The following is a 15,341-nucleotide window of genomic DNA, read 5'->3' as shown; positions in this document are numbered from 1 at the left end:
TTTGTAATTTCCCAAAAAACAGCTAAGAGGCAACATCTCTAGTCACATGGAGTGAGTCAGTGGATCACCGTATAAAAAATCTCATAGCATATAATCCTGGTGTTGCTGGCCTTGATTGGATCATGTAGTTGCATGGCCTTGTTTTTTGTGGTTATGTGGCATCATAATCTGTTTGGAGTATAAATTAAAAGGTTTTATAAGTTTAATATTTCTTTACCTTACTGCATCACCTAAAAGCACCATCCTGAGTAAGTATGTATTATTCTTAGAGGCTGTAGAAGTCATTGATTGAAAAGTAGTTTTTATGTAGAGCTTGCAAGTCAACGCTTTTTTTCCCTATATCAGGTAAAATGCACTATCATAAAGAATACAGAGTAAAAAAAGCTCAGTGAAACTTGTCTCGTATTTTGAATATAAAGTCAAAGCTCAGCTTCACAGAACAGCTGTTCTCAAAGGTCTTTACAGAGTTTTATGGGAAAGCAAATTCATGTAAAATGTGCTGTTATTTTCACTCCACAAATACAAAACACTGGCTTCCATGCACACAGCATTTTGCAAATAGTTCAGTCACATAATTCAAAAGCCACATAAGTTTAAAAAATGAAAAAGCCGTAACCAAACGATATTGATTTACCATTAAGTTCTGTATCATTGAAGCATATTAACACATCTTGAAAATACTAATAAGCATGAAAATATTACTTCTATAATCCAGGCTGTTTGATCTAGGGCCTTATTCCACTGACAGTGCTGATGTACCCATCCAATGGGTTTCTCCTTAATGTTTGCCAGTAAGACCTGTTCACTTAGGCCTCTGCACTATATTCTCTATTCTGGCTTTGTAACGCAGCTTTCAATTTGTTTGCCTTGGTATAAAAACAAAAATTGTATGGTTTTAGCATTCTTAAGTCTCATCTTCACCATTTAGTTGAAAAAACTGTATAAAAATGCTACATTTCTGAGTGAAGTGATGCCTCAGAGAGCAAGACAGGTCAGTCATTCGGGGAAATGTTATGGCTGAAGCTATTGCTGTAGAGCTAAGTAAATTGTTGGCAGTGCTTTTGCTTTCATTCATAACTCTTGTTTCTGTAGTATTTTTAGCTCATCTAATTTCTATATTTAGATGTGTTTATGAAAATGAAGATTTAATGTGATAAACCTCAGAAACTCTACTGTCATCTGCCTGGTAAAAATAGGTTTCTACAGAATATGAAATCTGTTACTGACCTTCAGTCTAATTGCATCTGTCAGGCTTCCAATCCATGGAAACTTGCTTGGAGCAAGATTTTAACTCTATTATATTTTTTCTTTGTCTGTGCTGAGTTTTGTCTTTCCTTGGAGCTCCCTGAAAAGGCTACGGAGAAAGGAGATGGGAAGCTGATGGGAATGGTGCTGGATGTCATAAATCTGTGGTGCTTAAGCTTTTTGAGCAAACAAAAAACTTCAGTGCTCTTAAAGAGGCACCTGAAGGCCAAACTATGCAGCTTTGGGAAGTGAGCAGAGTGTTATGTGCTGGTTAGACTGGAAAGTTTTGCTCATCTATATCTACAGAGAGAAAATGGGTAACCCCCTCCTACCTTTTCCTAGATTTAAGGATCCCATTAAAAACTAGTACTAGTGACTTACAAGTCTTAACTTGTGCAAGATGAATAATGTCAGCAATACTCTCTGCACTCAGCCACCAGCTCTTCTTGAGCCTGTACCACATCTGCAAAGACAGTTGGACCTATCTTAGGGTAATCCCTAGATCCCCAAGTAGATGAATCCAATGGATAATTACCATCATAGTCCATAATTACCAATTCACTTTGGCTCAGATGCAACCAGTAGCTCTTACATATTTTCTTTTTTTCTGACACCTATCAATACTCAAAAATCTCTTCTATAGGTAAGTAGTTTAGACCACTGTTTCATGTTCCAATTGAGATTTTAAAACTTTCTCTGGTTTTATGTACTTTTAAATTTCCAGTCAATTAATTTTCCACCACCTGCACAGCTATTGCTGAACTCTTGGAAATGTTAAGAGGAATTGATTGATTGAGAAATAAAAAAAGATTAAGAAATAAAAAAAAATATTGAGGAATAAAAATATTTCCCACATCTGGTTTTGTTCCCAGATATTTCAAGTAAGAGCAAGGTTCTTGTGAAGGTGATTTACTAAAAATTATAAAGGATATCCTTCATGCTGTGCTGTCTACTTCTGCCGCTTGCGTTTTGCTTCTTCTTTTCCTCACTCCTTACTTGTATGGTGCCTCTGTGAAATAGAAATTTGATTTATTTTCTTCAGTCTTTTATGGATCACAGTGAATTCTGGACAAGCTAGAGAAATGATAAGAACAAATTTGACCCATGAATTAAATTGTAATCTGATTACTCTTGCTTCCTCCCCCCCCCCCTTTTTATTTTAGATTTGTTTTAAAGCCTTTCACTGTACAGATGCAAAAGATCCTACTCCTTATTTATACTGCATTAAGAGTTACTTCAGTTAATGTATCAAGTTAGCAAAACTTTATTTTATTTAGTGTGGAGTATGAAGCACTCCTTTGGCCCATGCAGGTGCACCCCACAGTGATCACAGAACAAAGTAACAATTGAAGATTCAAAGGTGAAGAACCTAAGAAACAACAGGATGGAACTAGGCAAAGATGGTGCTCTGACATGGCAGGAGACTGTGTCTGGAAAAAGACTGGCTGTGTGGCAATGGTTCACATGGCTTTTTTCACTTATCTTAGCTTCAGGTGTTTTCTGGGATGAAGGATATAATTTCTGTGCTTTTGTCAGCTATGTCCTGTAATGAATATGTTGGCATTGGCTGGAAATGGCTGTGTCTGGAATAGGGCAACTCTGGTCTTTTCTCAAAGAAGCCACCTTTACAGCCCTGGGCAGGGACACCTTTCCCCAGATCCAGGTGCTCAGGGCCCCATCCAACGTGGCCTTGAACACTGACAGGATCAGGGCATCTGCAGCTTCTCTGGGTAATCTGTTCCAGTGCCTCACCACTCTTACAGTGAAGAATGTTTTCCTAATATCTAATCTAAACCTACTCTCTTTCAGTTTGAAGCCCTTCCTCCTTGTCCTGTCACTACGTGCTCTTGTGAATCGATGCTCTTCATTTTCCCTGTAGGTTCCCTTTGGCTACTGGAAGGCTGCAATTAGGTCACTCCTAAGTCTTCTCTTTTCCATGTTGAATGCAAGTTTCTTAGCCTTTCTGGATAGGAGAGATGCTCCATCCATCTGACCATCTTGGACTCAGTCTAACAGGCTGATGTTCTTCATGTGCCAGCAACTGAAAAGCAGGATATAGCACTCCAGGTAGGCCTCAGGCCTTGTTGTGATAGCAGGTTCACAAAACTTTTTTTATGTTCTCCCATTGTAGTAAAAACTCCAGTAGAAATTCAGTGGAACTGTTCCACTTCCCCAGGAGATTTGTTTGAGATAAAATGTCCATCAAACTATGGGTACTGTCCTCAAGCTGTGTTAGCTAGAGAGGCTTCTTCTTGGCATTTTGTTGATTTGGTGAAGAGTTCTTGGGGAGGAGGGAAAGATCAGTTGTGATGTATCAGGCTACTTTGCCAGAGTGTTTGGCAGAATATTTGTCTTATAAATATTTACAATCTTTTAAGCTTTGAAATGAAGATGGGAAAAAAAAATAGCCTCCTGAAGGTTTTGCCCTTGTAAAGTGCCTTTCAGAAAGTCTTTACTGAACGCATACCAAGCATCTAGCTGATATCACCTACCTAGTAATACCCAGGAGAGAAGCCAAGCACTTTGTGCGCTCTCCGCTCTTGTGGCAGTTTGAACACTCTGTTATGCTCACCATATATGCCCTTCTCAAGTGTCATTCTTGATGGGAATGGGGTTGATGTCTTTGGTTTACCAATCTGAACTGCTTTGCCAAATGGTCTACCTTTGGGATCTGGTTGTTTACAAGAGAACTCTCAGTGGTTGCTATCTTGTCCAGTCTCTTCTAAGGGATTCAGTGTCTCTTGAGTATTGAATCTTCTTATTTTTCAAAATTTTCTCCAATTTCAGTTCTGTATGCAGGGTTAAAATGCAGAACCTTTGTAATATCTTTATTAGTTATTGCTATCTGAGTTAGTTAACCGAGTATTCCAAATCTAACTATAGTTATAAATGTGGCTAAATTCCAATTTTCTTCCTTTTAGACATTTTTTTCCTTGACTACAGGTAGAAAGTAAATACAGTAGATGCCTTTGCAGTTGGATTTAATTAGGGGAATTTTAAACTGACCCATCTGTCACCTTCCATTTTACCACTGTTACAGTTTGGTGCTCAGCAATCAATCAGCTGTCTGCAGGAGACCTGCTTCAATCTCTCTTTTTTTTTCCCTAGAGCCATGCACCAGCAACAAGACCTTCTCAGTGTCAAACCTGGGCAGTTTGAGAATTCATCTCAGCTATATTTAACCACAAATTAGCTAGAAGTAGTACCATTGTGCAGAAGGCAATCCATTGAATGTCTTTTTAATGATAGGAGAAATCAGTAATTAGAAGTGCTCATTTCTCTTCAATGTATGACAAATGGATTTCTAAAAAGATCATCAGCTTCAGGCTCAGCCCTTCAATACCTGAAGTTGGGTGAAATTAACCCACACTTGGGAATTTATGTCTTCTCACCTTTGAGAAGGTGAATCCAAAATGGCGCAAGCTACAATGGCACAGCAGGTTGGGTAGCAGAATCTGAAGAGAGAAACGATGAAGGCAGGATTGCTGAAGGAGAGGCAGATTGGGGAAGAATTGAAAAGCCATAATGAGAACATAGGGAGGAAAAACATGGAAATGGAAGTGGATTTTGTACTATATTTGGGAAAGTAGAAAAGAGTGAAAAAAAAAAAGTGAACAGAATTGAATAGTTCATTTACTTTAGCAGCTTTTGAGATGCAGTAATTACTTCCAAAATACACCTGGAGGGAAGAAAATTAAAACTCTAGTGCCTTTAGCTTGAAGAGTGGCTGCTTGTACAGGAACCTATTCCTTAATATAATTCAGCTTAATGAGATAGCACCAAGTGTGGCTTCAAGAAGAATTTGGTTTATTATTTCCCTATTTATTGTCTAGGAAAATTGAATGTGGGAAAAGAATCCCATTCTTCACTGTCCTTTTGACTTGTATCACAAATTGCCAATTAAAGTGTGGCAAGGGAGCAAAGCGCATTTCCATGCTTTCCAAAGAATGTCCATTCTCCTTACGTTCAGTGACTCAAATTCAGCAATACAACTTATTCATGTCGGAGGCACTGCATAGGATGCAAATCAACATGGAATTTGACTTTTCCTAATCTTCAATTGCTGTGACAGGCTATAGCAATTGCGCCTATACAAAGCATGGCTTAAAGGCAGCTGGCTTGGTACAGCTTGGAGTTGTACCAGCATGAAGTTCTGCTCTGCCTGACCACAGGAGTATTTACTCATCTCATCTGGTGAGCTGAGCAGTCTGTGAGCTCCCTGCCACTTCTCTTGCACTGCTAGTGAAGCTGCGAGTGAAAATTAAGTTGTGTGTGAGATCAAGACAGAGCAGTGACAAGTTTCTGCTGACATCAACTGAGGGAAAGGCAGGAGAAAGATCTGTTTAAGTGGGCAGTGGAGAAACAAACACCGATTTCATTTTAAAGACTCCCTTGCAAAGTTCAGTAACACTGTTGTATCCAAAATGTAGTGTAATCTTTAACTAGATAAAATCCAAACTCTTTAGTATAGTATCAGACCTCTCACAGTCATTAAATAATTTTTCCTCCTGTATCTTCCTGTAAATTAATTTAGTACTACTATTACTCTACTAAATATGGGAAAGGGAGCAGAGAAAGGCCACATGAGGAAGGGAAATACATAATTAAGTTCAGCGTTCCCCAAAGAGTGACATAAGTCCACATTCCTGTGCGCTTGTTAGAAATGTGAAAGGCAGCATAGAGTTCCTTAAGAAGAATGCAAGTCAGAAAACATTATTTTATCCATCCAAACTCTAACTGGAGTATCTTCATCTTGAACAGTATGAATATAAACCTTAATGACTCAAATAATCACACAGTTTTTCTGTATTAAAAAGAATAGCCTGAGTTAAGAATGCTCCTATTTGAATGTAATTGTCCCTTTATAGTGATAAGCCAGTCTTGCTTTTTTAATGCAAACCAGTCTTTCAGTTTAAAAGAAACAACAGCTGTTTAATTATGATTGTCCCTTTCATTCCATACAGCTGGTAGCACCCAGTTCCCACAGGTCAAAGGGTATCCCCTGTTCCAGGGGAACCTTTCTGTTCATTAATGGCATATCTTAATTTTCCAGAGCTCCCCTCTTCTCAAGAACTCTTGATAAGACAGAGGAAGTAGTAGATAGTATATGGGACCCTTCTTTTCTGTCAGGACTATGCTGTTTGCTAAATAGTCAGAAAACAGATTGCAACACTAAAACTGATAATTTTAAAGTCGATTTTTGTGTTTTCCAGAAGACACACAGGTTGAAAACTATAAGGTTCAGCCTCAGTTTACAACAGATACACTCACACCACTATCCCACAACAAAAATATTTTCTTTTACCAAATACCTGCAGAAGACGTCAACAAAATGCGTTCTGTGTCTGTCAGTTCTTTCTTTTTACCCAGACTTAAGCAACAGCAAAACCTGACGAATATTCTGCATTGTAATGCATCTGTACCACTAGTCTTCAAAAGCTGAATTTTGGATTTTAGTCCACTAGCTTAAGGGCCAAAATCCTGTATCTATTCCATTCAGAGGTACGATTACATTTTCTAATTTCTAATCAAGTCTCTTCCTCAGAAAAAACTTTATTTATGTATCTCATTATCCAGAAAGAGATGAGCCCCAAAGCTGAAGAGGCAGAAGAGGATTGCTTATACCCTTGAGTTTGTGAAATAAATTATGTTCAGTAAAATGATTTCTCATCCATCTATTTACAGAGAGTAATACAGTGCAGCAGGAATTTCTTCAAAATCGTGTTCTCTTGCTCAAACCATTCTGTTTGCTAGAGTGCTGTTGTTATCCTTGCAGAAGAGATAGGTACACCCGGCTCTCCGTGGCCACGGGCTGGAGGTTCCTGGCACTGTCCCGCTTGGCCGCAGGGCCACACGCGAGTGGCCGCCCCGAGTCTCTGCCCAGACTGCTGCTGGTGGCGGGGATCGCTGCGGTGTGGGGAGCACAGCGGGGCACAGAGCACCGGGAAACCGAGGCACGGCAATAAGGGAAGGGCACTTGTCTGAATATCCAAATCTTTAATGATGAAGTCGGGGCAGAACAAGTGACCAAATCTGAACCTGAAGGGGCTGCTTTTAAGGGATGGGGGGAACACGAGGAGGACACAACCTGTGACCAACAGGAGGCATTAGGGGAGGGGTCAAGGGTAAGGGCTCCCCAATAAGAGCCAACATGGGGAGGGAGAAAACCTCACAACCCAATTCTGCTTTGAGGAAGGGGTGACAGACATGGAGCTCTCCAGAACCAAAGGAGTGTGCTATCTTAGACAGACAGGGGTAAGACAAGGGAACAAGGAAGGTATACAGGTGGATTGACATGTGCATTGACATACATTTTGGCGGGGAGAACTCTGGTAAACAACTCAGGACTGAACCATTAGGGAAGCCAAATGGGGTACATAGACTGAACCATTACAAACTTATAACAATATCAATATATCAAATATCAATATCAAATATCAATATCAAAACCTGCTACAGAAGAACCAACTGTAAAATAAGAGATTACCACAATAGGGATGGGGGAATCTTGCTTTCCAGAAACAGTGTTTCTGGAAACAGCTGGAGTAGTTATTAATCCCTTTTCATAAAGGAATATTCTATATCCCTTTACGTTATAGACTATTACAAGTTATTTTAGATCAGCAACTGAGAACAAAAGTAAGGCCGACCAAGTTCAAGAGTATTCAAAGAATGTGTGTATGTTCTGTTCCTAATGCTTCTGAATTTGAATTGTGAAAGAGTGATTTGTTCAAGGGGTTGGTCAGAAAGCTGCCAGGTATTGTCTATTTCCTTGTTTTTCAGAGCTACCCTCATAATTTTTAGGCCTTGGCACTGTAATGTCTGGTTGGGTAAGTCAGCAGGTTTTTTTTCTCATTTAAGCCATTGTACTGTTGTACTTTCTGGTGGGCTGCTTTTCTGAAAAGATTTTACTGTTTCATGCCATGAAAACAGAAATACTTTATTTTGCATGTGTGTGGTAGTGACTTCATTGGATTTGCTGTAGATGGATGCTGGGACGAGGAACAGGAGAACAACCTCACCAAAATTTTGAATAGTCTTGTCTCTGCACTCATCCTCTTTCAATTTCAAGTTTTTGTCCAGAAATCAGATGACTTGTGAGCTTTTGACACCTGGGTTGTTTCACTCTTCAGCACTTTGTAATTTGCAGGCTCCAAGAATAATGTGGAAAGGGCAAATTTGCTGCAGTCAGACTTAACTGAATATAGCTGAGAAAGTAACTCTCTGGACGTCGATTACCTCTACCCAAACTGGTCCTGATCCTGTTATTGTCCCTTCTCTTTTTTAAGCTCATGATAGAGAAGGGCACAACCATAAACTGAGTGCTGATTTCTACCTTGCAACTTTCTGAAGGAATTGCTTGATCCCTGCATCTTACTAAGGCAGTAGCTTGTATTTTGAAAAGCCTTTCTTGAGTACCCAAAAAATCTTGCTTAATATGTCCAAGAGAGGCAGGCTGGGGAAAGCAGACTTTGAGAGAAAGGTCAAGAAGAAAATTATTTTGTTCTAAGTCTAATTGAAGTAAAAAAATTCTTCCATTTCCAAACTAGGGAAGAAAAACCAGCCCCCATGGGAATTTCCCAAATATATTTTGGTTTGAGCACACTGCCTTTATGTCCGCATTACACAGCTCATCTGCCAGAAGTGAAAGTAATTTTCTAGTGTTATTAACAACTTAGTAGGAAACTGAGGAACTCAGTGTCAGGTTAAGCCCTGAAGAACTGTCATGTCTCTTTAAAGAAGAAAAAACCAGTCAGTGATTTCATCAATATACTATCCACTTCAAGGATTTATTTTTTATTAATTTACCATGAAATATACACTCTCTTCCTATTTATTAGTTACACCCAGTCAGTTATTTTTTCTAGAATGTTATTTTTCACTGGAATATTTATGATGGTAGCAGCTCCTGTTTCTTGAATTATCCTCAGGGAATTTAGAAGCCAATGAGAAGGAGGAGATCACTACTGTTCATTGGCAGAGATATTTTGTCTTTGATGGAGAAACTTCTGAAAACACATATGCATTTAATGTTTTATTTCGGCTTGATTAAGAAAGCAAGGAAAAAGTAGTTATGAATAGATATAAAGTTAGGGATTGGCAGGTAAAAAAAAAAAAAAAAAGAGCCTCAGAGCCCTAAGTCTGAAGCAAAGAAGAACATCTGAATAGCATCTGTGGATGAGAGTTTTCTTTGCATTTAGCTGTCAAGTCTGGTACTTTCTACAATTGTCTGTCTCCCTTAAAACATTTTTTCAAATTATGAGAAAATGAGAAACTTTAGCACTGGTTACTGCTTACCTTAATACAATCCTAAAGCCTCCAGCTCCTTAATGCTCAGTTTTATTTTATTTTTTTTTTGTAATTAATCTTTGGCAGCATTTCTTGGAAGTGGGCACTGGAATAGTTGTGCAACATATGCAAGTTATTTTAATTTAATTTCCAATTTTTGACATGTAAATTCATATTTAGTTACGCTAATTATAAGTTAGTATTCATGTCCTCTGATGACAGGGAATGAGTTGAACTGCTTTAAATCAGCACAACTTCTCAGACTTCAGTGACATTACCCCTGAATTTTAGCATTGCTCTCTCCAATATTAATTGATGCAATCTCATTTAATCCAGGTCCCTGGATTAAACTCATTCTTTAGAACTGATGCTGTCCTGTCATGCATGATCTTTCTGTGCTGTTAGTAAAATAAGATTTCTAGGGCACTTTCTTCAGAACGAACTGGAGAAGCTTAATCCTTTGCAGGGAGAATGGAAATAGAGAAGGAAGTTGGGGCAGCAGCAATGTATGAGTTTATTTTTTTTTTTGTCTGTTTGTTTGTGGGTTTTTTGTTTGGTCGGGTTTTGAGTTTTTTCAGGCATAAACATCTTTGGTTTTTTTTTTTTTTTTTTTTTGAAAGCAAATGGAACAATTTTGTCCTGTTGAGAATGTATTAATTATCTTTCACCATGAAATATACCTTCCAGATCAAAGCTCTTATTTTTTCAGGATGACATACAGCAACTATCAAATATCCTATATAATGTCCATCTGCTCTGGAATCAGTGCTCTGTTCTTTGCTATATTCAATTAATATCCAATTCTTGCTTACAGATATAGCATTTCTAGCTTTATGAGTTGTGTAGTAGTTTCTACACATAAATATGAGCATAGTTCATTTACAGGCAGTGACTGATTTCTAAGTCAGTACATTACTAGTGCTGGGGAATTTAATGTGTTTTGTAGGTGAAGGATGTTATGAACCAGGTATACAGTGTAAGGTGTTTTTCTTCAGCTCAAAGCCTGGGACATACTGATTGCCGGGTGTTTGGAAGATAGATTACTTGTTGGTAGACTTGCCTGGCTAAGGTTTAGGGCTTGATGTGCCTCAATGATCTCGGACCTGGGGAGAAGCTGACAAAGCCTGGGGAGAAGGATGTACCACTGCTGGTGGACACAAAGAATGCAGACGTTATGAACGACAAGGATGTTTGGCAGAACACCCAAGATAAGGGAGAAACTATTAAAGCCAACTCAGCAATTGTGCTGAAATCAGCTCCAGCTGAAAAGGCAGGGGGAGATTACAGCCACCACCTCACAGACCCCCGACTCAAGAAACTCACCGACCCAAGAGAAACACTGAACATGTGGCTTAATTAGCATAAGAAGAGAGGGAATAATTTAACCAATAGAAAATAGAATACTAGTTATTAAGAGAATTATGCAACTTGTAGCCAAGGAAACATTAATGCCTTTGTTTGCTAAAATATATAAGTAGTGAAAGTTTTGATAATCGTGGTGCTGGCTTTGTGAATTTGGCACACAGCACCCCTTTCTGTGCAGAACTGTAAATGAATCAAATATCTCAACTCTGTATGGGTGTTGGCCTCTTGCACACTGGGTGAAAGAACTTCTTTTGAGACAGCAATACTTGAGATATTCTAATTTTTTTTTCTATAAATTAAATAACCGGCTTAGGCTAAGTCATGAAAACTGCTCATTTTATTTTTCAATGTATGCTGCTAGAGTAATGGCTACTATTTCTGATGTGTAGCCTCTGGATTATTCTGGGTATGTTCTAAATTGTAACTATTAATCCTTTAAATTTTGGACCCATACACACTGAGTTCAAAAATTTTTTTCTGAGACAATATAGCCCATTTAGAGTCCATCATGGTGTATGCATCATTTATGTTTCTTTTTAAATTATTTTGTTTTACTGAGAGGTCACCAGCCTCTCAGTATTATGAGTTTCTGCAGTCATTTTCAGTGTCCTAGATGTTTTTGTCCAGTACTAAATGACCCTATACCACTATTTATTTATTATTTACTCTGGGACTGCTTAATCTGCTGATCATTACAGGTCAAAGCAATGGTGCTATTGACAACCTCTTCAATTTTTAAAATTGATCATATATTTCTATACTTGCCTAAATATTACGATTGTCATAGACTATTAATCTAGCAATCTAAATCCCTAATCTAAATTCTTAGTCAACTTTACTTAATTCCATGTAAACAGGGTGTTGGAAAGCACTCAGTAAAGGACCTTCTCAAGGCATTATAAACCATACTGACAAATACATCTTTGGTCATAGTAACTCAAGTTATTTCTGATTTAAAGCTGTATTCTGTAAAAGATTTTGCCTGACTTCAAATAATGCCCCTGTGTCTACTGAACTGATTCTTTATTATAATTTTCACCAGCTTGCCCAATGTGGAAGTCAGATTCCTGGTTGGACTGGTTTTCCAGATCACATTGCAAGCTTTTTTTTTTTTTTTTTTTGAGATGGTTATCCCTCTATGAATGGCTTCTTCCCTTTTAATTAATTAAACTTGTTCATGAGTAACAAACTGTGATTAAACTTACCCACACATCAGTTTATTTTGTCTACTATTGAGCAGTGTACAGGAAAACAACAGATCATCAGGCTAATAAGCACTGGAGAAGATTCTTAAAATTGTAATATATTCTGATTTAGTTTTTTGAGTTTGTCATATTTCCTCTTGGAATAAATCAGAAATTTATGCAACCACTTTTCTCCAGATGCTGCCCTTGGTTATAAATTTATTTTGCAATCTGTTTGTTGTTATTTTGGCAGAAATAACACGTTAGTCTCATCTGTCTATTTAGGAATCCATCTTTAACAAGTCTTCAATGCATTTTTCTGTTTCCCTCCCTCACTCCCTCCCTTCCTGCCTCCTTATTGATCCTGTTTCATCTTCTTACCTGTTTCATTGGATTCCGTTTTTTTTGTGTCTGTATTCCCAGAGATGGAAAAATGCAGGTAATGCCTGAAGATATGGGTACCCCCTTTGATCTGTTCTCTGGTTTGTTTAGACCAAGGAACAGCTTGAAAATGAATGTATTTGAGAGTTACTACCAGCCTCTAAGAGTCAAATCTTCCTTTTAAAATGGACCCAAACCAAGAATGCAGGCTACTACTTCAAAGCTGATTTGCAATTGGGCCAAAACACAGCACCAATTTAAATCTAATACAGATATGAGGAAGTTAGACATTTTCATGTTTAGGGTTTGTACCTGCCTGTTCAAAGCAAGGTGCAGTGTGCTGCTGTGCTCTTCCAGGTGCCTGGCAGCCACTGTTTTCCTCCCAGCTTCCTTATACCTGAGGAAGGAAGCTTTGCACATGGCACGTTCCATCCCACATCCCAGCCCTGGAAGTGAAAATGCTCAGCTGAGCATGTTGAGTGGGGCTGGGCACTGGCTAAAAGTGTTACTGGCATCAGCTGGGTCAAGGCTATGTCCAGCTCTACACTCAGACACACTCCGTTCAGAGCTGGTGGCTGGGCTCTGCTCTCTCTAATGCCGGTAGGAACTGGCAGGGTGCTCTGGAGCCAGTGCAGCTCTCGGGCATCTGTAGGAGAGCCAGACCCTGAGAAAGCATGAGCTGTATGCAGCAGCTGCCAAGGAGATCAAGTCCTCTCCAGTCTGCTTCAGTCCAACAACATCAAGTTTTATAAAGAGAAAAAAAAAAATCTGTATGAAATGTTGACAGGAGAAATAACTGTTGTTGCAAAGCCGGAAGTATTTTACATTACTTTAAAAACAGCATTCACAGGTGTAAACCCTATTTTCTTTCCTATGCATTAGTGCTATTTTATATATGTAGCAGTATACCTTCCATGACCACAGATCATCTATTTTATGCAATAAACTGCCCTCCTGAAATGATGCAATCAGAACTGATTATTTTTCCATGGGATACAAGCAATATTTGCAAGTCAGTACAACTAGTTCATTCCTTCCACAAATGGTAATGGGGAAGCAGATCATAAAACACACCTGAGAATCTTTCCTCAAGAGAAGGCAAAGCTTCGTGGAGACTGAACGTTTTCTTCAGGTCTGTGGCGAAGGACAATGGTGAGGCGAAAGTAGGCTTTGGGCTGGGACCCTTTAGCCATTAGATACTATGTTCCTGGTGAATTGATACATTTCAAGTTACATACTGCTTCCGAAAGCCCAGACACGTTAAACTATTTAAAACAGGCCAGCACCTTTGAAAATCATGTTTTGCTTTTGGAAATATACAGCCTTGTTTTCAAACTTTGGGAAAAAAAAACCAAGAACTGAGGAATCTGCTAAGTTATTGCAGAGTATCTGCAGAAATACTGTTCAAAGGCTAATGCACACAGGAAATCACTGAGCTGGGTAGCCTTTCCCAGAAGCACCTGAAAGCTTCTAGACCCCTAAGAATACCTAGAATCTCCTTATTGTGCTCCAGCAAGTTTCCCCTTGAGCCTCTTCTGCACCCCTACAGGTGCATTCATGCACAGAAAATTGACCACATTGAAAAATCTCTTTCCTAATATTTATCTTCTCAGGAAACAATTTGAGGTGTGCTAATGAGAGAAGACCTTAAAACACTGATTTTTAATAGTGTCTTCAAAGAAAAAAAGGAAGTATGTGATAGAGATATATAAGACAGATATCACTATGCGTAGTTTGAGAGACAGAAACTGGCTTCAGTGTAGGCAAGCACATTATGCTCTGTACCTTCTGCCTCATGGAGAAGGAGGCCTTATTCTGTAGCAACTAGGACAGACTGTCCTCTGCTTCTGCAGAGACAGGGTTCAGGGAACAGATACTATTGTCATCTAACACCCTAAGCTCTGTTGCCAGTGAAAAACTAAATGGAATTAACAAAGGGTCCTTAGTTCTTTCTAACATCTATAAAGAGCTATAGCAAGTTTATGAGGCATTGCTACAGACAGCAAAATTTATTCTAAGATACATCTTATCTTCATTTCTCTTAAAAAAAAAAAAAAAGCTTTTCTATAAAAACCTTTCAGTTCAATCATTAAATTGTTTCTAATGGCATACCTTAATCCTGCAGTAGATAGAATTTATCAGAAAGTATAGAGAAAGCAAAGCAGTGCCAGCCTGTTAAAAATAAAGTGCCAGTCACAATATTGAAGAAAGTATTATATTGAATCCTGGGCTTCCCATATCAATAGGGCAGCCCAATGCAGTACCACTGATCAATCTGTAATCCAGAATGAGGATTAAATTTACAACATGGCCTTCTCTTCCTGGCCCATTAATTCCACAGTCATCAACTGTTTATGGCAGCCTAATGTCAACATGCATCTTGTGCAAGACAGCAAAGCAAATGGTCAAATGTCAATGAAGATTAGGGCAAGGACATGCACTGCTTGGTGTTTACAAACATCTCATCAAGACATCTTTAAAAAAATAAAGCCAAACCCCACATTTTCAAATATAGATGTACACAGAAATATGGATCTTGACGTCAGTGATCCATTCACAAGATAAAAATTTAGCTTTAAACTGCTCATTAAAAGCAAACAGTGTCCTTCAGGGTTGCTACTAAAGTGAGTTGAGTCAAACTGCCCAAAGCCATAAAGTAAATGCTGGCATATATTGTCTTTCTTTCTCAGATGCTAAGATCTACAAATTAAATTGTTTTATTTTGGCACTAGTCTTTAGCTTTAATATCATCAACTCCACCTGTGTAAAACACAACTGAATTTTCTATGGATTTTCTTGTCTTCTATGTGTCCTCACTATCCCGGATAAAGCATTTAAAGATAAACCAGAAAAAAAACCCCATCAAACTTCTCTGCA

The sequence above is a fragment of the Taeniopygia guttata genome, chromosome 2 (genome assembly GCF_048771995.1).
Source record: "Taeniopygia guttata chromosome 2, bTaeGut7.mat, whole genome shotgun sequence".
Taxonomy (NCBI): domain Eukaryota; kingdom Metazoa; phylum Chordata; class Aves; order Passeriformes; family Estrildidae; genus Taeniopygia; species Taeniopygia guttata.
This window is presented reverse-complemented; position numbering follows the sequence as displayed.